This window comes from Stenella coeruleoalba, assembly GCF_951394435.1.
Source record: "Stenella coeruleoalba genome assembly, chromosome: 4".
NCBI lineage: Eukaryota > Metazoa > Chordata > Mammalia > Artiodactyla > Delphinidae > Stenella > Stenella coeruleoalba.
In genome coordinates this window covers 31,954,590-31,979,602 of record NC_137149.1, presented here as the reverse complement: position 1 = coordinate 31,979,602, position 25,013 = coordinate 31,954,590, and the positions used below count along the sequence as shown (strand labels likewise).

Genomic DNA, 25,013 nt, shown 5'->3' with positions numbered 1-25,013 from the left:
TGGCGTCTTTTTCCAATAGAAGGCTGTTTAATCTACACTGAAATCTCTTGTTTCATGCAGCCACCTTCATTAATGATTTTAGCTAGATCTTCTAGATAACTTGCTGCAATTTCTACATCAGTAATTGCTGCTTCACCTTGCACTTTTATGTTATAGAGATGGCTTCTTTCCTTCAACCTCATGGACCAAACTCCAAACTTTTCTTCCTGAACTTCCCTACCTCTCTCCACCTTCATAGAATTGAGAAGAATTAGGGCCTCGCTCTGGATTAGGCTTTGGCTCAGGGGAATGTTGTGGCTGGTTTGATTTTCTATCTAGACAACTAAAACTTTCTCCAGGTCAGCAATAAGGCTGTTTTGCTTTCTTATCATTTGTGTGTTCACCGTAGTAGTATTTTTAATTTCCTTCAGAACTTTTCTTTTATATTCACATCTTGGCTGACTGGGGCAAGAGGTCTAGCTTTTGGCCTATCTCAGCTTTCAGCACGTCCTCCTCACTAAGCTGAATCATTTCTGGCTTTTGATTTAAAGTGAGAGACGTGAGACTCTGCCCTTCACTTGAACACTTAGAAGCCACTGTAGGGTTATTTATTGGCCTAATTTTAATGCTGTTGTGTCTCACGTAATAGATTGGCCCAAGGAGAGACAGCGATGGGGAAATGGCTAGTGGGTGGAACAGTCAGAACACACACAACATTTATCCATTAAGTTCACAATCTTATATGGGCACGGTTAGTGGTGCCCAAAACAATTATAAAGTAACATCAAATATCTCTGATCAAAGATCACCATAACAGATATAATGATAATGAAAAAGTTTGAAATATTGCAAGAATTACCAAAATGTGACACAGAGACATGAAGTGAGCAACTGCTGTTGGAAAAACTGTGCTGATAGACTTGCTCAAGGCAGGGTTGCCACAAACCTTCCATTTGTTAAAAAGAGAAGGAAAGAAAATGCAGTATCTACAAAGCGCAGTAAAGCAAAGCACAATAAAACAAGGTATGCCTGTACATGGAAAACTTTAGGTCCATATGTGTCAAAGATTGAACCAAGAAATGGGGACAGTTGTGACAAAAATGACAAACATTCTCATTCTGATAGTTAATGAAGATAGAGATTAAAAAATCACAAAATAAATATTTATGAGAATTGTTCCATTTGTAGACATATTCTTTCTTTTTTTTTTTTTTTTTTTTTTTTCAGTACGCAGGCCTCTCACTGTTGTGGCCTCTCCCATCGTGGAGCACAGGCTCTGGACGCGCAGGCTCAGCGGCCATGGCTCACGGGCCCAGCCGCTCCACGGCATGTGGGATCCTCCCAGACCGGGGCACGAACCTGTGTCCCCTGCATCGGCAGGTGGACTCTCAACCACTGCGCCACCAGGGAAGCCCTGTAGGCGTATTCTTGATGTACTTGTGTGGACAGGAGAATTCTATGACTTTCTATTCCGCCATCTTAATACCTCCCCAATAAATATTTAAATATAACTGAAACAATGTAAAAAAATGTTTAGGGACCTGTGAGAAGATACAAAGGGAGAATCTGGCCTAGTTGGGCTGGAGAGGGGGTGGTACAGAGATAGACAGTGTGGGCTTCTCTGAGGAAGTCTTAAATGGGAAGGGAAGCAGCTAACTGGATAAAAGGGGATGGAAAGTGAGGGCATACATTCTCCAGCAACTTCGTGATACACTGACAAAGGAACAGTTTAAACAGCATCCCCAGATCAGGACTTATTTTGGAGGCATAGTGAAAGTAATTATTCAAAAATCATGACCACAGAAAAGAAACTACTAGTCTGTTAATTTCATCAGCATGTTTTCCCATTGGTCACATATATTAACTAAAAATATAACCTGTTCAGTCTTTATCATTCATGCCATGGTGATTAATTTATCTTGAAAGACTTTAAATTGTTCAACTTCCTTCTTCTCCCTGTGGTGGGTACAACTCATTTCCCCATTTATGTTGTTTTTGCCACCCCTTCCTCACCAACCCCCGAGACAATTTAGCCCCTACTGCCTGAGAAGATCACAACACCCCCATATGCAAAAGTTCTTCTTTTGCCTGGTGTTGAGTGCTCACCTATGAGCTTTTCCCTGACTACCCATGATAAAGAGCATAAAACCCAAAGAAAGAACAAGTGGCCTTTGTGTAAATAGGTCACACCTATCACATTTTATGCTCCAAGGCTGTTAATTTGGTTGGAATTTGCCTATGTAAATATATATTTTATTAAACTGGATAATGATACTTGGGCCCTAGCATGAACAAAGGATAATACTTTCCTGTCAGTGAAAGAAATAAAAGTGATTGCAAAAAAAAAAAAAGAAAACTATAAACATTGCAAAACATTCTTTTGGCTATGACTAGGAACCCCAATAATGATGTCCTATTTGATGTTGCTTCAGTCTGGCACATTCAATAGTTATTTGTTTGTATAGTCATCTTAATAGGCATGTGATGAAGGGGTAGAAAGTGCAAATGACCTATGCTAAATGTCTCTACTTGTTTCCCAAACTAAGAGTATTAATAGCAAAATATATTTTCTTTCTAGTACTACAGGGATTCATAGTCCTTGATTCAATGTCTTACTTAAAACTGGGATAAAGGAGATTATGTAGGAAATTATCTCTCTATAATTTTTAAACGATAAAAAAAGGTGGAGGCACATTATTTTAACAGCTGTCCAGTCCACTAAGCATTACTAAATAATTGTAAAAGACTTGTCATTCTCCTCCAGACTGCCCTCCAGTCACTGATAAAGAGTACCACCATTTCTCAGTGTTTCCTGGAAATCCCATTCGAGTTTTTAAACCTCATTTTAAGGCATTTGATCACATTTAATGTTTTTACTTCCTTTCCCAGGTTTTTGCCCTTCAAATCCCTAACGAAAATCAATGCCTTAAAAATTTTTTCAAAACAGCACTTTATGCAAGTTTTGTAGAATTCACCAAGTACCCAGATCTCATGAACTAGGAGGTACCCTTGCTGCGGTAATCTTTTGGCAAACCAAGGGCAACCACCTGAAGCCAACTGTAAATTTAGATTTAACAGAACTGGAAGACACTGGCTTTTACCTAAATCCTGAAATGAATTAAACATCCCTGAAGATTGATCATTTTTCAGATGAAGTCTTTTATAGTTATGTATTTCACATATATTGTTTTTCCTGGAACTAGAATAAGATATGTGAAAATACCACAAGAAACACTTTTATTTGTGATATTTCCAATCCAGTTGGCAGGAGAAAGTAAAGACACATCACAGGAAAATTTATTCTTATGAGATTTCCAGCACAGCTTTGCATCCTCCAGAAAAATCCAAAGAAACATTTAAACTGGAGCCTCCAAACCTTTTGTCATCCATCCCTCACTATGGGACAGTGTCCTCTGTCATTTTGTACACTTTTGTATTAATGGGCAGATGGATATTCCACAATAAATAGCCTCAAGAATCATCCCAACCAAAAACTGATTTAAAAAATTCAGTGCAGATCCAAGGCAATTTTGTCAGCTTAGGTTAAAAGGTTTTGATTCCCAGACAGAGCATGTTTTAGAATGCAAAATGCAAAAGGAAGATGGCTTTTGTCCATTGCTGCAAATAATCACTATATGTTTTCCCTGACAATAGTTCAACTACCTTAATGTTTTTTTCTGTAATCAAGTTTAGGGTGAGACTGCAAAATTGAGTCTTTTCTAGGCTTAGGACTGCCCTCTAATGATTCAGTCTGTATTTAAGGGCCCTACACTATTGACAGAGTCAATCTTCAACAACCATAACATTCTCATCTATCAGCTCATTATTCAAAATTAAGCCAAAGCCACCATTATATTGAACATAGACTTTATATCCTGAGATAACCATAATTCATTCATTCATTTACTCATTCAACATACGTAATTACTGAGTGTCTACTCTTGTACCAGGTGTTGTGCTGTTGCTTTTTACATTTTTATTCACATCTTATTAAGAAGAAATACTAGCTGTTAATATCGATATCTCCACTGACATCACACAACTGCAAACACTACCATCTCCTTCCTAGAACCAATCTCCTTACTTCCATTTGTTATTCTCTACACTCTGTTCTCTACAAATTGACCAAAATTATATTTCTCAAACGTAAATCAGATCATATTATTTCCTGTTGAAAATACTCTAAATCAGTAGGTCTCAGCCATGGACAATTTTGTCCCTCCAGGGGTATTTGACAACATGTGGAGACATTTAATTGTCACAATTAGGGGTAAATGTTACTGGCATTTAGTGGGTAGAGTCTTAATGCTGCTAAACATTCTACAGTGCACAGCTCAGTCCCCATGGCAGAAAAGTACCTGGTCCAAATGTTAATAATGCCGCAGTTGAGAAACTCTGCTCTAAATCCAAATTCCTTCCCCTGATTTGCAAGCTCACGTAGCCTTGCTCCAGCCTCTCTCTCTTTTGCCTTCCCTCTGGTCACACTCTCCATGGCTCCTGATGCTCCCGCCATGCAGGATATACTTTGTATTCCTTGGACACCCCAAGCCAGTCTGTACCTCAGAACTCTTTAACTTGCTAATCCTTGTTCCTCTCTCTGGAATGTTCTTCTACCAAAACTTTGCATGCCTGCCTTCTTCTCAACATTTAAGTCTCTAGTCACGTCATCTAAAGTAACTGCACGCATTTCACCCTCGTGAATCCCATTCCCATCACTGTGAATTTACCTTGTTCATTTCTGTTGTGTGTTCCCCTTAGAATGTAGGCTCGATGAGTAGCCAATCTTATTCACTATTTTCTTCCCTAGAACTGGAACTCTGTCACTACCACTCTTCATCACCTGCAAGGCCCAGTTATAAAATCAAAACACAGGAAAAGAGATGGGGCAAAAAGGGAAATTGCAAAACTGTCAAAAAGTGAAAAGAACGTGGGTGCAAATAGACAATTCTAAACTTAGTGGAAGTAGTACGTAATTTTAGTGTTTGCTTCATTTTCGTTTAGGGTACAGTCTTAAGTGTTTTAAATGGATTAACTCATTTAATCCTCATATATCACCAGTCTCTTAAAAAATACTACTATGTTAGCACTATTACTATCCTGACTTTACACATAAAGAATGGCAGCACAGAGAGGTTCAGTAACTTGCCCAGGCTCATGTAGCTGTTGAATGTAGTGCTGGAATTTCCACACAGGGACTCTGCCTCTACAGCCCTGTTCTCTTAACCACCATGCCCTGAGCCAGGCAAAAAAACTGCCTGCTTAGAAAAAGAAACAAATAGGGCCTAATTAAACTTAAAAGCTTTTGCACAGCAAAGGAAACCATGAACAAAATGAAAACCTATGGAATGATGCGACCGACAAGGTGTTACTATCCAAACTATGTAAACAGCTCATACAACTCAGTATCCAAAAAACAAACAATCCAATCAAAAAATGAGCAGAGGGGCTTCCCTGGTGGCGCAGTGGTTGAGAGTCCGCCTGCCGATGCAGGGGACATGGGTTCGCACCCCGGTCCGGGAGGATCTCACATGCCGTGGAGCAGCTGGGCTCGTGAGCCATGGCCGCAGAGCCTGTGCGTCTGGAGCCTGTGCTCCGCAACTGGAGAGGCCACAAGAGTGAGAGGCCTGCGTACCACAAAAAAAAAAAATGAGCAGAAGACTTGAATAGATATTTTCCAAAGAAGACATACAGTTGGCTAACTGGCACATGAAGACACCCAACATCGCTAACTATTAGAGAAATGTAAATCAAGACCACAATGAGGTATCACCTCACACCGGTCAGAATGGCTATCATCAAAAAGTCTAAAAATAAATGCTGGAGAGAATGTGGAGAAAAGGGAAACCTCATACCGTGTTGGTGGGAATGTAAACTGGTACAGCCACTATGGAAAATAGGATGGAGGTTCCTTAAAAAACTAAAAATATCGATAGAACTAACCTATGACCCAGCAATTGCACTCCTGGGTATATATCCAGAAAAAACGAGAACACGAATTGGGAAAAATACATGCACCCCACAATGTTCATAGCAGCACCACTTACAATAGCCAAGATATGGAAGCAATCCAAGTGTCCATCAAGAAAAGAGTAGATTCAAAACTTAGTATAGGGAAAGTTATACTAGTTTATATGTCAACTAGTACGAATGCATGCTTAAAATGTGTGTAAAAGAAATGACTTCTAACAAATAAGAGAAATACTATGGAATGCCAAACCTGATGCCCAGGCTTTGGTACCAGGTTCTACGGAATGTGCTTTATGATGAGATTCTATGGACTTCACTAAGTAATCCTTTCTTTAAAAGAGTGAAAATAGACCTACTTTATCTTGATTTGCTTTGAAGCCAAGAGCCCAATAGTCTCCAACACGTTTTAAAATAAAAATATAAATCCCCCATCAGCACAGAGCACAGCGGCAAATGAATAAATCTAAGCATTCTCCTTTTTTCAGATTCTTGCTTTTCATTCTTAAAACTATGAAATAGTATTTATTAGGATGTCCCTATTCCAAGGTTCAAACATACTATATTGAAAACATGTGGGTATATTTGTCAGGGCTCATCATATCCTCCCTTCATATTAACAGGAAGCAGGGCTCAAAATCTCTGATCCCTGTAATATTATTATGGCTAGAGGAGAACACTTGGCGAAATAGTTCTTCTCCCTGTGGTTGTCAGGCCACATATTTCATCTTGCAAGTGTTGGCAGTGAGTTCAGCTTGCCACTCACAGATATGTTTATGGAAGCAATCACACTGATGATGAGTAGACATTGCTTCCTCCTTACACAAACAGTCCACAGGTACTGAAGGGACTTGTTCCTGTAAGTTCTGTTACTTGAACTTTTCTATTTCAGCATAGGCACTCCCTCAGCACCTTTCTATCCCCTTCTCCAAAATTTAAATCAATGTTTCATCTCTATCATAAACTACTCAACTACCAACCCTGCCAAAAAGTGACTGAGTGGGTCACTTTTAGTTTGCCTGTGTGTGTGTGTGTGTGTGTGTGTGTGTGTGTGTGTGTGTGTGTGAGAGAGAGAGAGAGAGAGAGAGAGAGAGAGAGAGAGATGATAGCACTGATTTTTGAAGTACTGAGCAGGAGATACCTAAGCTAATCCCTCCACTTCAAAAACACATTAACTCTAGAATTCATTAAATAATAGATTAGATTAAAGGAGATACCAGGCTGAGGAGATAGAGAACACTATCTTACCACTAAATAAGATATTTGCAGTTTACTACTCTTGCAGCTAGAGTACGCCTAAAACTGGGATTCCCATAAAAGTTTTTAAGTGGTTGATGAGTAAAATGGCTCTTACACTAAAAGGTGCTAAAATATAAGGCTCCGCTCTGTCAGGAACTTCTATGTAATCTAGAAACATTCTATGCCAGAACATAAATATGTTTGTATATGTATTTATACATACAGGAAACACACGTATATGTATATATAAAACATATACATATAGTCACGTGATTCACTTTTTAAACACTGTCACGCTAATAAAATGGGCTTAATAGTTTTAATATTAAACTGAATATTTAATATTAAACTGAATATTTTATTCCTGATTATCTCCAGTTCTTGGGGAAAGTGAAACTCAGCCTCAAAGAGAGAAGTTATACATTGAATGCTTGTCCCCCCGCCACCAGAGTTCATGTGCGGAAAACCACCACCAAGGTGATGGTGTTTGGGTTGGTGGTGGAGGTGATTAGGTTGTGAAGGCTGGGTCCTCGTGAATGGAATTAGTGCCCTTGAAAGAGGGACCCTACAGAGTTCCCTAGGCCCTTCCCCCATATGAGATTATAGTGCTTGCACCTTGCTCTTGGACGTTCAGCCTCCAGAACTGTGAGAAATAAATGTTGTTTGTTTATAAGCTACCCAATCTGTGGTCTTTTGTCATAGCAGCCAAACAGACTAAGTCCATTTTAAGGCTTAGTTTGTTTTACTCAAACAGCTGTCTCCCTTATAGCACATCTGGACTCAGATCTTAAGTCACAGGGTAGCACGGGAAGACAATAGGACACAGAGGAGTCTTTGCTGGGCACGTAGGAGAAAGGAGCCACTAGGAATAGATGGAAAGGAAGAGAAAGTTAGATGCAGTGTCCTAGTTTTCCCTTACTCAGACAGGCGTGCACCTCTGGTGGAAACGTGTGGTCAAATCACCCAAATGCGCTTGGTGGAAAGCCCAAGGTTAGCAGCTCATGACCTGCACCCTCTCTGAGAGGCCGGCCTTCACAAGGCACCATGTGACAGTCGAGTCAGAGCAGCAGAAAGGAAGTGGCTCCAAGAGGTGTCTAGGCAGCCAGTTCCAAAAGGCTCCGAAAACCAAAAGTGCTTTTCGGAACTCATTTGACGGCAAGATATGACTAAGCTAATACAACGCTACTTATAATGTATATCATTTATCCACTTACTGCAATGTGTCTGATTACACCGTGCTGGCTATACGTGATATACAGATGATACACAGCCTTTCGAAAATCTAGAAATACGTACAAATCTCAAAATACACCTGGCCCCAATGGCTTCAGATAAGAGAGATGGAACTGTATTGAAAACTGAGAGTGACTTTACAGGCTCTTCTTCCATAGCACCTGTATGCATTCCTGACAAACTTTATATCCCGCAAAATTGCTCATGGGAAAATAAAGTGCAAACCGTCATGCAAATTCTATGCAAGTTTGTGAACAGAAGAGTAATAGAAGGAAACACTGTTACCTTATGAGGTAATCGCAAAAATAATAAATAACTAATAATAAACATAAATATCTTATGATCTCAGTAGGCTGCCGGCTTCCTCGGGGATGCTGAAAGTGCACAAAAACATCGAGTGAGGATACAGAACAGGGGGAGCTCTGAGAACATGGGGAACAGCGACTGGCTGGGAGCTCAGGGTCCTGCAAAACTGAAGGTGCCCCTCTCTGAGGAGGGAGCCCACAGTACAACAGCTCATTTTGAACTTTCATGAAATAGAGTGGAAAGGGCTCCAGTCTGCAGAAGCTGAGTTGAAGGATGTCCTTTCCTGCTGAAAGTTCTCATTCTACTTCCAATGTTCTGGCTCCTTTGGCCATAGGAAAATTGTAACCCGGCTTTCACTTTAATCTGACATTATTCTGTTATTCACCAATCACAGACTCAGCTGTGCTTAAAATCACAGCCGTTGGAGTCTGATCGACTGGGACGGAACCCTACCTAGCTGAGCACAGTAAATGACAAAAACAGTAAAAAAACTACCCACAATCCTGACCTCGAGGAGCTCACAACCCAGCCAGAATGAGTCCAGTAAGATGCTACACTAGAGCTGACGGTAAGTGACAGCTATGAGAAATGAATGAAAACATCTCTCTACACTGAGACTTGACCAGGAAAAGCGAAGATTTAGCCAGGCCTAGAAGAATCAGCAAGCCATAATTTGTAGTCTCTTTTATTGTGAGATTGCTGTGGCCTAAGAGGAAGAACAATGAATCTGTACTTCATCAGCTGCTTCTCCTTAGACAAACCACTTAACCTTTCTAGGCCTTTATTAGTGAAAGCCACTTAATATTTTGCAGTGAAATTAGGTCAGATGAGATGCTAGATGTGAAAGTGCATTGAGGAAAGGGCTTCACAACGGAGAATAATAAAGCTAAGGTTTACTGAGTGCTTTCTAAAGCCGAGCACTTGTCCAAGTGCTTTATATAGATGTTTCCTTTAATCCTTTTAGATGTTAGAAATGTTCTATTATAAACCTGCACCTTCACAGATGAAAAACTGAGAGAGAAAGAGGTTAAAAGGTTAAACAAATTGGCTTAGCTCAAACAGTAAGCGGTAAATCCCAGATGACAGCCCAGGAAGGGTATGGGTAAAGAGCCCAGATTTTTTAACCACTAGAAGATGAACTTTTGGGGGGCAAAGGCTATGAATTAGTCACCTGTGCATCCCCAGCACAAGCACGGTGCCGGAGATGAAGTATCTACTCAAGTGTTGAATATATGGACACTTACATTGTCTGCAATTATTTATTTTAATATTTACAGTGTTTTCATATGTTCTATGACCATGAATCACGTACAATAACAGTAAACACCAGATGGTAGCATGACAAAAATAATCATTTCCGTAGATTCATAATTCTTAAAAGGACATTGGAGATCATCAATTTTTTTTTTTTTCCCACAGATGTGGCCCAGAGAGGTTAGGTGATTTACCCAATAGCAACAAGTCTAGCTAGATCTCAAAATTTCCTATCTAACATTTTATTTTCCTACTACATCCTAAACAAGAATGTAAGTCATTTTGGCTAAAGAAGACTTTTTGAAATAAAGTCAAATTGGAGACTTATTATCATTCGAAATGTTCAGAACTCAGAAGTGGACATGTATATATTTTTATGTCTGGACAGATGCAAGGGAAATCTTTGATGGCAGAAAGCAGACTGTGAGAAATAGTCAATAAAGGGAGGCATAACATATATGACCCTTGACCTCTCTTTGTATGTTTCAGGGCATCAAACGAATCTAGAAGAATTATACACAGGAAGGAGCAGTGTTTCTCAAACTTGCATGTGGTGCAATATGCTTACATGACCATGGTTGTATGGCAAACATGAGGTAAATGAACAAGTCATCTCCAGCCCAAGGTCACTGTCCCAGGGGCTCCAGCTGCCCTGAGCCACCCTGAGGGCTAAGACCAACAGTAGGTTGTATATCTATAACCCATTCTCTCCAGTTGTTCTACTATGGAGGAGAGGAAAACAGAGCTTTAAGGAATTAAGGCTTGAGTTCAAACTCCAAAATAAAAAAAAGGGAAATTTTTGCATAAGAATAATAAACTGGCTGCATAAACCCTCATGGAAGGAAAGTAATCCCACCTCCTATCTATCATTCATATACACTGCTGACCAAAACTTTCATTCAAACTTATGAGCTATTTCCCTATCACTTTAGCACTAAATCTGCCACTTCACAATAAAAGGCTGTATTCTATATGAGAGTTTCGGGCACATGGAAGAGTTTCTGAACAAGGACATTCCTGGATCAGTCTGAACCCACAGGTAACAATGAGTGATGAATATCCTTGGCATGAACACCACATACCCCATTGCAAGCTTTTTATTTTGCAAGCTGTCCAAACTGCCGCGTGAAAACCTCTATTAGATTCCCCAGAGCCGTGAAGCAGGTAGAAGATTTCAGCAGCCCTGAACACGAGGCAGCCCACAAAAATATGGATTCAACTACAGGAAATAATAGACAGTCACCACTGTAAACTATTTTATGCCTGGAGCCAATCCACAAAACTAATGCAATAATAGAGATTCTAAGTAAAGCTGGAAATTGCTACCCAGGTCAGGCTACTCCCTGGAGCTCAGATAGGATTACTCTGGGTGCATTCTGGAACCCCACAGCTGGTCTAGGTTTTCATTGTCTCATATAATGAACTTGCACTATTTCCTTTAATAATCCTCAACCCCCTGCTTTGGACTGGATAGTCAGTCTGGATTTATCTTTTCCCAATTTTAGTTTTTCATTCTTTCCTTATTTCAGACAAAGCTGAAAAAAAAAAAATCCCATCTCCCTGTGGAATTATACCTAGATTTTCTTACTTAGCTCTTACCCTTTTGCAGCTCTTGCCTTTGCTCCTTTGATACACTGGTCACTTTTATCTGAAACCTGGCCAGCTTGTCAAATTCCCTCAGGTAATTCTAAAATCCAAAATAGATGTATTATAATAGAAAGAACAGTTGATTGGTCAGGGAGCAACTTGCTCTCTATACTACTATTCACATGTTTATTAAGAGAAAAGAAATGACTTGGTGCTATATGTCTCGGTTTTCCTATTCATAAAATCTAAAATAAGACTTTGTGGTTTCTACCTGTCTCTTGTAACACTGGATTTTCTCCCAAACAAAAATGATTTCCTATTAATCTGGTATTGTGAGGATTCAAACTAATTTGTTGCTAGTTTCATAACATTGTACTTTGTCATGACAAATGAAGTAATAGTATATTTTCACCTTTATACTGTCTTTAATCCCACCAACCCATATTCCCATGCACCAATCTTGAAGAATTTGCTATCAATGGCAGGGAATGCTCTGATGCAATTGTTTGAGCAACTGATGTGAAACAAATCATCTGACTCATAGAAAGATAGATGGACAATGCTTATAGGCTGACCCACACCAAGGAAATAGTATTGCTGCCTATAGTGGTTTCAGTTTGAGTTCCACTCCATTTGCAGTTAGTTATGGAACAAAAATCTATCAATTTATAATGCATAAATAATCCTTACCAGTCCTAGAAATGAAATGTCTACTAAAATTTGCAGTTACTGAGGAAGAAAACGTTATTCCAGTGAATGTAACAAAACGTCATATCTTACACAAAACAATCTATCTTAAATCCTTGTTATCCAGACACATTAAAATAGCAACAGGGACTTCCTTGGTGGTCCAGTGGTTAAGACTTCACCTTCCAATGCAGGGGGTGCAGGTTTGATCCCTGGTCGGGGAGCTAAGATTCCACATGCCTCAGGGCCAAAAAACCAAAACATAAAACAGAAGCAATATTGTAAAATAGCAACAAAAAATTCCATTTTTGATGAGAGATTATCCCATAGTTAGAATCAAATGTCCTAGGAAGTAGAGCTGATTTTTAAAATTTTGTTTTTAGAGATGTGTAAGGTAGGCAGCCTCTAAGATGGCCCACAATGATTGCCACCACCTGGTGTTCGTGCTGTGTAAGCCTTAAGTGTGAGCTGGCCAAGTGACTTGTGGTTCACCAATAGAATTGGAAAGGTAATAAGATGTTATTTCTGGGATTAAGCTACAAAATATTTGACTTCCATCTTGCTAGAAGTCTCTCTCTCTCTCTCTTTCTCTTGCTGGATTTGATGAAGCAAGCCATCACGGTGAGAACTCGCATATGGTAAAGGACTAGGGGAGGCTTCCAGGCAGCAGTCAGCAGGAAACTGAGGCCCTCAGCAGAACAGTCCACAGAAACTCTAAATCCCGCAGACCTTTCTGTAATCAAACCTCAGATAAGACTCCAGGATTGGCTGGCACCTGACTGCAGTCATGTGAGAGATCCTGGAGCAGAGGACCTGGCTAAGCCACACTCATATTCTTGACCCACAGTAACTATGAGATAATGTGTGTTGCTGTAAGACAGTAAGTTTGGGAATAATTTGTTATGCAGCAGATGACTAATACAATCTGCAGGTCATGTATTGGGGAAGGAAGCAAAAAAAGGCAAGGAGAGCATTCTAACTATGATTTGGGTCTGACATCTAATAAAGGATAGAGAGAAGGAGGGAGAATGGGGCTGCAAGAGTCCAGTACTATGGTATAGTCCTAGGCAAAGTTGCCCATTGGAAGAGGCCCACTTCTTGCCAGAATGATCCTGCCTTAGGACCATGACGATGCTCAGTCGCTGGCTGAGAGCAGTCTGAAAGAATCATATTCCTGACACAAATGTGGTGGTGAATCCAGAGGGTAGTATCTGGAGCCCCACAGCAGGTGATCTTGACTGGTGCATTTCCATGCTACAGAAAGAGAAGCAAATATCACAAGACTGGAAAGAAAAGAGAAGGTATAGTTGCTTTTGAAGTCATGTAGCTTCTTGCAGCTTGTTCCACCTTTTCAGCCGTGTTGCCCAGGGTGGGCAGGAGTTAAGAAAACTTGAGGAGGTAGGAACATCAGTGCCATCACCACTTCTCTGCATCACCCTCACTGACATCTCATCTGCTGGGTCAACAGCCTCTATCATTTTCATCTAGAAATCTCTTGCTTTATTGAGTAGGGAATATAGGATGATTGCGTTCTCATTCAAATGTGTCTTTTTTTAAAAAAAAATGTTTCTTTAAGGACAAGAATGACTGGGAATGAAGGGATAGAAAGAAAAACTTGACTTTATTGAGGAAAAATGAGACAAAAAGGCAGACAGGGAGAAATGCCATCATGTATTTTACGTCTTCGAATGATTATTGAGCACATTTCAGTGAGCATGAGCCTCTTTTATTTTACAAGACAGAGATTTATCATGTATGTGAGGAAGCTGAACATGACTGTCAACAACTTTTCAATTAATTTTGAAGTGCTTACATTTATTAACCAGAATTTTTTAAACTGATCTTGTTCATAGTCAAAGTTTTAGACCCACTGTGCCAGTCTGCCATAGAATACTACTGAAGAAAGGGCTAGGAACCCCAAAGAAGTAGAAAGATTACAGTAGATGAATTATATGAGACCAAAGAACTTACCGGTTGACTGTATTCCCAGGAGGGACTAAAGGACCTTCCCTTCACTGAGGCTACATTGGTAAACTCAGAGAGGCTGTTTTCTGAGGGCCAAGAGTAAGAGTAGGGTATGCTTCCATGGGACTTCCATGGGACTCTCTAATGTCAATATGTATGACATGATTCCAGAATAACAAAGGCCAGATTTCAGCATTCAATAATTAGAAGCAACATGGATATAATTACTGTAATAGGTAGGAAGACCAGAGTAAAAAGCAGGATCCCTTGACCATTGGAACCTATAGCAACGACTAAAACACCATCCTGTTCCCAGAGGCAAGACAGATGCGCAGCCAATGAGAGTGTTTCTAGACCTATGAAAACATAAGAGATCAAGAGCTGGTGAGCAAAGGCCAAAGTCAACCAACTTATTTGTTCCTTGGTTCCTCACCCATCTCTGGTTCTAAACTAATTCAGAGCCAGTCAACTGAAAGGAAGTCAAATTGCCCTGAGAAAGGACTCCACTTGGAAGCTCACTCAGCTACAAGCCAAAAGAATTATATATAATGTGTATTACGTTATACTCCAAAGGGACCTACAGCCACGTTTCAGGAAATCTCCAGATCTTTTGAAAATTATTAGATATAGAGTCATAGCAGACACTGATATACTAGTGGAAACAAAATGCCGTACGAACTCCTCTATTAAACTGAGTGTAATTGGTTCAAAGAGTCTATGGGTCCACTCCTGGCAAGTTCCCCTGTCCCTGAGTGCATAATCAGAATGGGTATGTTTAGCAACTTTTAGAACTCTCACATTATTTTCTGACATGTGGCGTAACAGCCATCAGAGTGGAAAGGGTCAAGTGAAGCCCCTAATACTGTCCCCAACATCCAATATAGTGTATCAAAAGCAATACCACAACTCTGTTTGGAATTTTGGATACTACTGCTATCCTCAGAGTCAAAAGATTCAAGGTTTTGCTTCCTTTTATGCCCCCATTCAGAGAACCAATATATCCTTTCCAAAAGAGAGGGAATAAAAGGATACATGATTGTAGACCTTTAGAGGATGAGAGACAAGTATGTCTGAGGCACGTGGACAACGTACGGAAGTGGGGACAAACTGTACAGATCTCTGCCTCACATTCATGCCCACCAGAGAACATCTATAGCAGAGGAGACACTGAAGATCCTGAGGACCAAGATAACTCATCCAGTAGGTAAGCCAGATTTTGTCCTTAGCCACCCCAGGGTTAGCACAATGGGTTCATAAATAGAGTGTCCATGGTGTCAGGGATGGAGGTGACATATGGGTCCATCACCTTGGGATCAGCTTCAACAATGAGTACGGTGGCTTATTGCACTAACACTCCCATTAAAAGGGTTGTTTTTTGGTTGGGGGGGTGGGTTGTTTTGGTTTCTGTTTGCTTTATTTTATCTTTAAGAAATTATGGCCAGCTACCACCCTTGAGTGTCAATAACAGAGTGGAAAACAACATATGGGGTATGAATGTATCTGGGTAACACAACAGATGCTCTGTCACAGGCACTGTTGATTCTCTAAACCATTTCCCCCATAGCAAAAGCAATGGAAGAGAATTTAAAACATGCTGATAGCTTCCCTTCCCAGGTGCCTATTCTCTTTTCCTCTCTGCCTAAGTGTTTTCTCTAGCACCTTGGAAGGTCACTCAACTACAAGCAGGTGCAACCTGCAAGTATGGGAGCGTCAACACCCCAGAGGCAACTCTCAACGGTAAAGATCCTGGGCTGTTGAATCACCAGCAGTCATTCCCCATCATTCATGGAATGACTGAGATGTGATCTACATGGTTTCTTCATTGAACAGTATTGAGCCACAATTGCCTATCATAGTAACCCACTCATTGATGCATCCTTTATTAACTTTTCTCCCTTTTCTTATTTCCTATCATCCTTCCTGAGATCACCTCCCTTATAGAGGTGATCTCTATAAGGGATCACCTTATAAGGGATCTCTATAAAGGATCACCAAATTCTCGTCCTAGGTCTACTTTTGAAAGAATACAACCTAACACAATATTGATGGTTTAAAGCAATAATAATAACAATGCCTTGTATAAGTTAAAATATAGATAGAAATAAGATACAGAGCAACAATAACATAAACGTCCATGGATTGATAAATGAAACGTTCTATGATTTTTACTAAGAAGAGTGTAAAATTACCAACCAACATACATGTTATAATCTTTAAAATGATCACTAAAATTTAATAAAAGAATGTAGTATAGAGGACAGAAATCAAGATGGTGGAACAGAAGGACGTGGAGCTCACCTCCTTCCAAAAATACATCAAAAATATATCTACATGTGGAACAATTCTCACAGATTACCTACTGAACGCTGGCAGAAGATCTCATACGACCAAAATTTCAAGAAAGATCACCAGGTAACTGGATAGGCTGAAAGGGAGAAAAAAAGGAATTGGGATAGGACCTGTGCCCCTGGGAGGGAGCTGTGAAACAGAAAAGGTTCCCTCACCCTGGAAACTCCCTTCAACGGCTAGGAGATCAGCCTGGACAGATAGGGAGCTTCAGAGGCTCAGGACAGTACAGCAGGCTTGTGGCAGGCAGAAGAGAGGCCAGATCACCTCACTGAAGCCAGCCCAAGATGAGTGTCTGCTGGTGCATGCAGAGGCTGAGTGCTGAAACTTGGGCTTCAGTGGAAAGACCTGGGGAGAGAACTGGGGCTGGCTGCTCAAAGACAGCCCAAAGGAGCTGGAGTGTGGCCTGGGCCACAACTCTGGGGGAAGCAGGACAGAGCCCAGCTGTGCCACTGAAACCCCAATATCAATGCATGCTCTGCCCTTCCCTTCATAGCCTCTTTCTCAGTGTGCTCACAGTGGATGCAGCTCCACCTGAGCTCTGGGAACGTACAAGCCCCACAGGCTGCCCACACACAGAGGCAGGGCTGAAAGCCGAGCCAATTCCCCAGGGACTTTGGAAGTGGGGCTAAACTTTGAGCCATGTCTCCGTGGCTTTGGAGGATTTATGCAACCAGCACCTCTGTGAGCTCAGCACCTGCGGGACATCTGAGCAGATTACCTGGCTGGGCGGATCTGGCATGAGCAGCTGTGAGCTTTGTGGGCCTGTGCACAGAGAGGCGAGGCTGAGGTCTGGGCTGACCCTGTAGCTCCCACAGCAGGTCCAGGTGTGCAACTTCTTGCAGTTATGCTGGATCCTGGTGCTTGGCTTTAGCAGATTCGTGCCAGCAGATCTGCACTGCCGGATTTGTGAGCAAAGTGCCTGAGGGACATCTGAGATGACTGCCTGTATTTGCAAGGCCAAGGCAGGGCCAAGGGCAGTGCCAACACAGTGTACATGGGTGACAGGTGACACCACGTAGTGTACTTCCCAGTGGACAGCTCCCGCAGAGGAATACTCAGTGTCTCCTCTCCCAGCAGAAGCACTCCAGTCCCACCTACCTCATACCACAGCTCAGAAACTGATCTGGGGGCTTCTACTCTGACAACTGGGGAGGAGACCCTGCCCCTGAGAGGGTTGTGACAACCACAGAGCAAAGAGGAGGCCCCACTCAACATCCAGCACAGGCTCTGGTCACCACAACACCAATCACACCCACTCTCAAGGGGATAATGGCCAGCACACACTGAGGAAACACAAGGCAGGCATCCATACTAAAAACAGTCATAGCACCAAAAATATTAGACTCACGCTGGCTACACAGGGATGCTGCCACACAAAAACAGCCCTTCAAGACCTCAGTAGATAACTGTTTCTCCTAAATTCATAGAGTCAGAGGAATATAAGTAAAATGAAGGAGAAGAACCACTCCAAATTAAAAGAAGAAGAGAAATCCCCTGAAAGAACAAACAATGAAACAGACCTCTCCAGTCTACCAGATCCCAAATTCAAAAGGGAGGTAATAAAAATACTGAAGGAATTAGAAAGTCTATCAATAGAAATGCAGATCACTGTAACAAGGAACCAGAAACCATAAAGAGAAGCCAACTAAAATTAGAAAACACATTTGCTGAGATGAAATCCAAGCTAAAAGCAATAAACAGCAAGCTAAATAATGCAGAAAAATGAATACATGATCTGGAAGGTAGAATAATGGAAATCACCCAATCAGAACAGCAGATAAAAAGACAAATTTTAAAAATGAAGCCATATACGAGATCTATGGGATAATAAAAAGCAAGCCATAGGGATCCCAGAAGGAGAAGAAAAAGCAAAAGGGATCAAAAATGTATTTGAAGAAATTATGACTAAAGACTTCCCAGAACTGAAGAAGGAAACATATTCAGGTGCAGGAAGCACAGAGGGTCCCAAACAAGATGAACCCAAGCAGACCTACACCAAGACATGTTATGATTATAATGGTGAACGTTAAAGACAGGATTCTAAAAGCAGCAATAGGAAAACAAAGATTTAGTTACAAGGGAACCCCCATAAGGCCATCAGCTGATTTCTCTATAGAAATGTTGCAGGCCAGAAGGGAGTGGCAAGATATATTCAAAGTCCTGAAAGGGAAAACCCTGCAACCTAGTACACTCTACTCAGCAAGATTATCATTTAGAACAGAAGGAGAGGAAGAATTTCTCAAATAAGCAAAAACTAAAGGAATACAGCAATACTAAACCAATCCTAAAAGAAATATTGAAAGGTCTTATCTAAATAGAAAAGAAGAAAGAATCTATAGAAAAGATAAAGTTACAAATGGAAAGTAAATCACTTAAATTAAGGCAGTACATAGATTTTAAAAAATCAAAAAAATTTTGTGTAAGTGATGAAAATTACAATGAACAGCAAAAGGATAAACATGAAGATGTAAAAGAGGACATCAAAATCATAAAATGTGGGGGACGGGAGTAAGAAAAAGTAGATTTTTTTTTTGAATGTCTTTGAGCCTATATGACTACCAGTCTAAAGCAATAGATAAAGGGGTTAACATGCTTGAAAAACATGGTAACAATAAATCAAAAACATTCCATTGATTCACGTATATCAAAAAGAAAACAAGCATAATAAAAAGAAAATCATCAAACTACAAAAGGAAAAACAAAAAGAAAATCATCAAACTACAAAAGGAAAAACAAAAAGGAACAAAGAAGAAATACAAAATCAACTGGAAAACAAGGTTTAAAATGGCAATAAATACATATCTACCAATAATTACCTTAAATGTCAATGGACTAAATGCTCCAATGAAAAGACATAAAGTGGCACACTGGATAATAAAACAAGAGTCTACAGTATTAAGAGACCCACTTTAGGGCAAAGGACACACATAGATTGAAAGTGAGGGGATGGAAAAAGACAATTCATGCAAATGGAAGTGACAAGAAAGTGGGTGTAGCAATACTCATATCAGACAAAATAGACTTGAAAACAAAGGCCATCAAGAAAGATAAAAAAGGACACTATATAATGATAACAGGATCACACAAGAAGAGGATATCACACTGGTTAACATATATGTATCCAATATAGGAGCAACTAAATAAATAAAACAAATACTAGCAGACATAAAGGGAGAAATTAACAGGAATACAATAATAGGAGGAGATTTTAACATCTCACTGACAACAATGGACAGATATTCCAGACAGAAAATCAGTAAGGCAACAGAGATCCTAAGTGACACAATAGAACAGTTAGACATAATTGGTATTTTCAGGACATTATATCCAAAACAAAAAAAACCCCGAAAATACATTATTTTCAAGGGCACAGGGAACACTCTCTAGGATATATCACATATTAGGACACAGAAGAAGCCTCAACAAATTTTAGAGGATAGATATTATTTCAAGCATCTTTTCTGACCACAGTGGCATGAAACTAGAAATCAACCACAGAAAGAGAAATGAGAAAAAAATGATTCCACGGAGACTGAACAACATGCTACTAAAAAACCAATGGGTCAGTGATGAAATCAATGAGGAAATTAAAAAATACCTTGAGACAAATGAAACTGAAAACACAACCATAAAAAAATCTACGGGATGCAGCAAAAGTAGTCCTGTTAGAGAAGGTCATAACTATATAGGCCTTCCTCAAAAAACAAGAAAAAAAAATCTCAAGTAAACAACATAACCTGGGGTTTCCCTGGTGGTGCAGTGGTTAAGAATCTACCTGCCAATGCAGGGGACACGGGTTTGAGCCCTAGTCCAGGAAGATCCCACATGCCACGGAGCAACTAAGCCTGTGCACCACAACTACTGAGCCTGCGCTCTAGAGCCTGTGAGCCACAACTACAGGTCCCACATGCCACAACTACTGAAGCAAGTGTGCCTAGAGCCCATGCTCTCCAACAAGAGAAGCCACCGCAATGAGAAGCCCGCGCACCGCAACAAAGAGTAGCCCCCACTCACCACAACTAGAGAAAGCCCGTGCACAGGAATGAAGACCTAATGCAGACAAAAATAAAAATAAATAGATTAAATAAATTTGAAAAACATAACCTACCACCTAAAAGAATTAGAAAAAGAAGAACAAAACCTAAAATCATCAGAAGGAAGGAAATAATAAAGAACAGAAAGGAAATAAATAAAATAGAGATTTTTTTAAAAAAAGAAAAAGAATCAATAAAACCAAAAGCTGGTTTTTTTGAAAGAGTAAACAAGATCAACAAACCGCTGGTCAGTCTCAGCAAGAAGAAAAGAGAGGATCCAGATAAACAAAATAAGAAAATAAAGAGTAGAAATAACAATCAATACTGTAGAAATACAGAAATAAATAAATAATATAAACAATTATATGCCAACAAACTGGACAACCTAGAAGAAATGGACAAGTTTCTAGAAACATACAGCCCATCAAAAGTGAATCAAGAAGAAATAGAAAGAAAGAAATTTGAAGGACCGATCACTACAAGTGAAATAGTAACAGTAATTAAAAAAAAAAAAATCTCCCTGCAAACAAAGGTCCAAGACCGGATGGCTTCCCTGGGGAATTCTACCAAACATACAAAGAAGAACTTATAGCAATCCTGCCCAAACTCTTCCAAAAGACTGAAGAGGAAGGAACACTCCCAAAGTCATTCTATAAAGCCACCATCACCCTGATACCAAAACCAGACAAAGACACTACCAAAACAGAAAATAACAGGCTAATATCTTTGATTAATACAGATGCAAAAATTCTCAATAAAATATTAGCAAACCAAATCCAACAACACATAAAAAAGATCATACACCATGACCAAGTTGGATTTGGATTCATCCCAGGGTCACAAGGATGGTTCAACATATGCAAAACAATCAATATGATACACCACATCAACAAAAGGAAAGAGAAAAACCACATGATCATCTCAATAGATGCAGAAAAAACATTTGACAAAATTCAATGTCCATTCATGATTAGGAAAAAAAAAAAACTCTTACCAAGATTATAGAGGGAACATATATCAACATAACAAAAAGCTATTTATGACAAACCTACAGCCAACATAATACTCAATGGTGAATAGTTGAAAGCCTTCCCACTAAAATCTGGAACAAGACAAATATGTTCATTCACCCCACTTCTACTCAACATAGTATTGGAAGTCCTAGCCACAGCAATCAGACAAGAAAACGAAATAAAAGGTATCCAAACTGGAAGGGAAGAGGTAAAAGTGTCATTACATGCATTCTATACTACATATAGAACACCCTAAGGACTCCACACAAAAACTACTAGAACTGATAAACAAATTCAGCAAGGTAGCAGGATACAAGATTGACATACAGAAATATGTTGCATTTCTTTACACTAACAATGAAATATCAGAAAGGAAAAATAAAAAAGCAATGCCTTTTAAAATCACATCAAAATTATATTTTGATATACAAATAATATACAAAAAATCACTAAAATACAAAAAATCACTAATTGTAAAGATTGATATACTGGCCCATATTAACACTAAAATTAAGATATAAATATAAAATTAAGGTTATTTTAGGAATAAACCTGACCAAGGAAGTGAAAAACTTACATGTTAAATACTATAAGACACTGATAAAGTAAATTGAAGAAGATTTAAAGAAATGCAAAGATAACCCATGCTCTTGGATTGGAAGAATTAATGTTAAAATGGCCATATTACCCAAAGAAATCTACAGATTTAATGTGATCCCTATAAAATTACATTGACATATTTCACAGAACTAGAACAAATAATCCTAAAATTTATATAGAACCACAAAGTACCCAGTATTGCCAAAGCAATCCTGAGGAAAAAGAACAGAGCTGGAAGCATAACCCTCCCAGACTTCAGACAACACTACAAAGCCACAGTAATCTAAACAGTGTGGTATTGGCACAAAAACAGACATATGGATCAATGGAACAGAGAGCCAAGAAATAAACCCACAAAGCTACAGTCAATTAATCTTCGACAAAGGAAGCAAGAATATACAACAGAGAAAAGGCAGTTTCTTCAGCAAGAGGTGCTGGAAAGACTGAACAGCCGCATGTAAATCAATGGAGTTAGAACACTCCCTCACACCATACACAAAAATAAACTCAAAATCACTTAAAGACTTAAATATAAATCAGGACATTACCAATTCCTAGAAGAGAACATAGGCAAAACATTCTCTGACATAAATCATAACAATGTTTTATTAGGTCAGTCTCCTAAGGCAATAGAAATGAAAGCAAAAATAAACAAATGGGACCTAATCAAACTTATAACCTTTTGCACAGCAAAGGAAACCATAAAGAAAATGAAAAGACAACCTACAGACTGGGAGAACATATTTGCAAATGATGCAACTGACAAGGGATTAATTTAGAGTATACACAAACAGCTCATACAACTCAATAACAAAAAAACAAACAACCCAATCAAAAACTGGAAGGAAGACCTAAATAGACATTTCTCCAAAGAAGACATACAGATGGCCAATAGGCACATGAAAAGCTGCTCAACATTGCTAATTATCAGAGAAATGCAAGTTAAAACAATGAGGTATCACCTCACACCAGTCAGAATGGCCATCATCAGAAAGTCTACAGATAATAAATGCTGGAGAGGGTGTGGAGAAAAGGGAACCCTCCTACACTGCTGGTAGGAATGTAAATTGGTGCAGCCACCATGGAGAACAATATGGAGCTTCTGTAAAAAAGTAAAAAATAGAACTACCTTATGATCCAGCAATCCCACTCCTGCACATATATCCAGAGAAAACTCTAATTCAAAAAGATACACGCACACCTATGTTTGTAGCAGCACTATTTACAATAACCAAGACATGGAAGCAACCTAAATGTCCATTGACAGATGAATGGATAAATAAGATGTGGTATACACACACACACACACACACACACACGCGCGCGCGCGCACACACACAATGGAATATTACTCAGCCATAAAAAAGAATGAAATAATGCCACTTGCAGCAACATGGATGGACTTAGAGATCATCATATGAAATTAAGTAATTCAGACAGAGCAAGACTAATATCATATGATATCACTTATGTGTGAAATCTAAAATATTATACAAATGAACTTATTTATAAAACAGAAACAGACTCACAGACATAGAAAATTTATGGTTACCCAAGGGGAAAGGGGGGTGAGGGATAAATTAGGAGTTTGGGATTAGTAGATACAAACTACTATATATAAAGCAGGTGAACAACAAGGTCCTACTTACAGCACAGGGAACTATATTCAATATCTTATAAATTATAAATATAAAAAGAATATGAAAAAATATATATATATATAACTGAATCATCTTGCTGTATACCAGAAACTAACATAACATTTTAAATTAACTATACTTCAATTTAAAAAAAAAATAAAGTTTGGGAAAAAAGAATGTAGTATATCTTGCAAACTAAATTATTATAAAATATAATTTAATCAGGGCAGTAAGAAAATAAAAGGAACACTAGACAAGAAAAAATTTGTAAATAAACAAAAAAAAGAACATGTAAATTGTTAGATTTAAACTTACATAGATCAGTAATCACACTAAGTGTAAAAGGCCTAAAGCACCAGACAGAGACAGACCAGAAAGGAAAATTTATCTGTGTGCTCAGTAAAAAACACATTTTCTTTGCCTGATTTCCCCAGAAAACAGAACTGAGGCAAAAAATCATGTACAGTTCCAATGTACAGTAGTGAAAGACAAGGGGAGTGATTCAGAGAAGGAGGGCAAACAAAGCATTTAGAATAGGAATATAAGTTCATAATATCAGGAAAGGGAAAGATTGGTAATGAAAAAATCACTAATTTAAAAAGTTCTGGGGGTCTAATGTACAGCATGGTGATTATAGCTAGTAACACTGTATTATAGAGTTGAATGTGGCTAAAAGAGTAGATCTTAAATGTTCTCATCACAAAAAATGGTAATTATGTGATGAGATGGAGGTGTTAGCTAATGCTTTTGTGGTAATCATTTCACAAAACATAAGTTCATCAAAACAACACATTGTACACCTTAAACTTACATAATGTTATGCGTGAATTATATCTCAATAAAGCTGGAAAAATAAAATACACAAAATAAAATACAAAACAAAAAATCACTAATTGTAAAGGTAAAGATTGATATACTGGCCCATATTAACACTAAAATTAAGAATATTTATTTATTAAAATACAACCCTAAGCAATTAAAAGGTTAACCACGGGGTGAAAAAAATATATGTTTTTAACATATACAACAAACAGCTAGTAAGTTAATATAAAAGGAATTCCTTGAAACTAATGGGAAAAAGACATAGACAGACAACCCAACAGAAAAATAGGCAAGAGAACTGAACAGATATTTTTGGAAAGAGGATATTCAAACAGCAAATA

At 39.0% G+C, this 25,013-nt stretch overlaps 1 protein-coding gene across 5 annotated transcripts in view; it reads right to left on the bottom strand.

Moving 5' to 3' along the window:
* The window catches only part of DKK2 (dickkopf WNT signaling pathway inhibitor 2), a 577,744-nt gene that overhangs the window by 465,253 nt on the left and 87,478 nt on the right, over positions 1-25,013 (bottom strand). The window contains exon 1 of one of the 5 annotated variants that reach the window (XM_079919362.1): positions 4,707-4,733. The exons of the other annotated variants lie outside the window; for them this stretch is intronic. The gene's annotated coding sequence lies outside the window, so the exon portion shown is untranslated. Of the gene's footprint in view, positions 1-4,706; positions 4,734-25,013 lie in introns of those variants that run through there. 5 annotated transcript variants of the gene reach the window in all.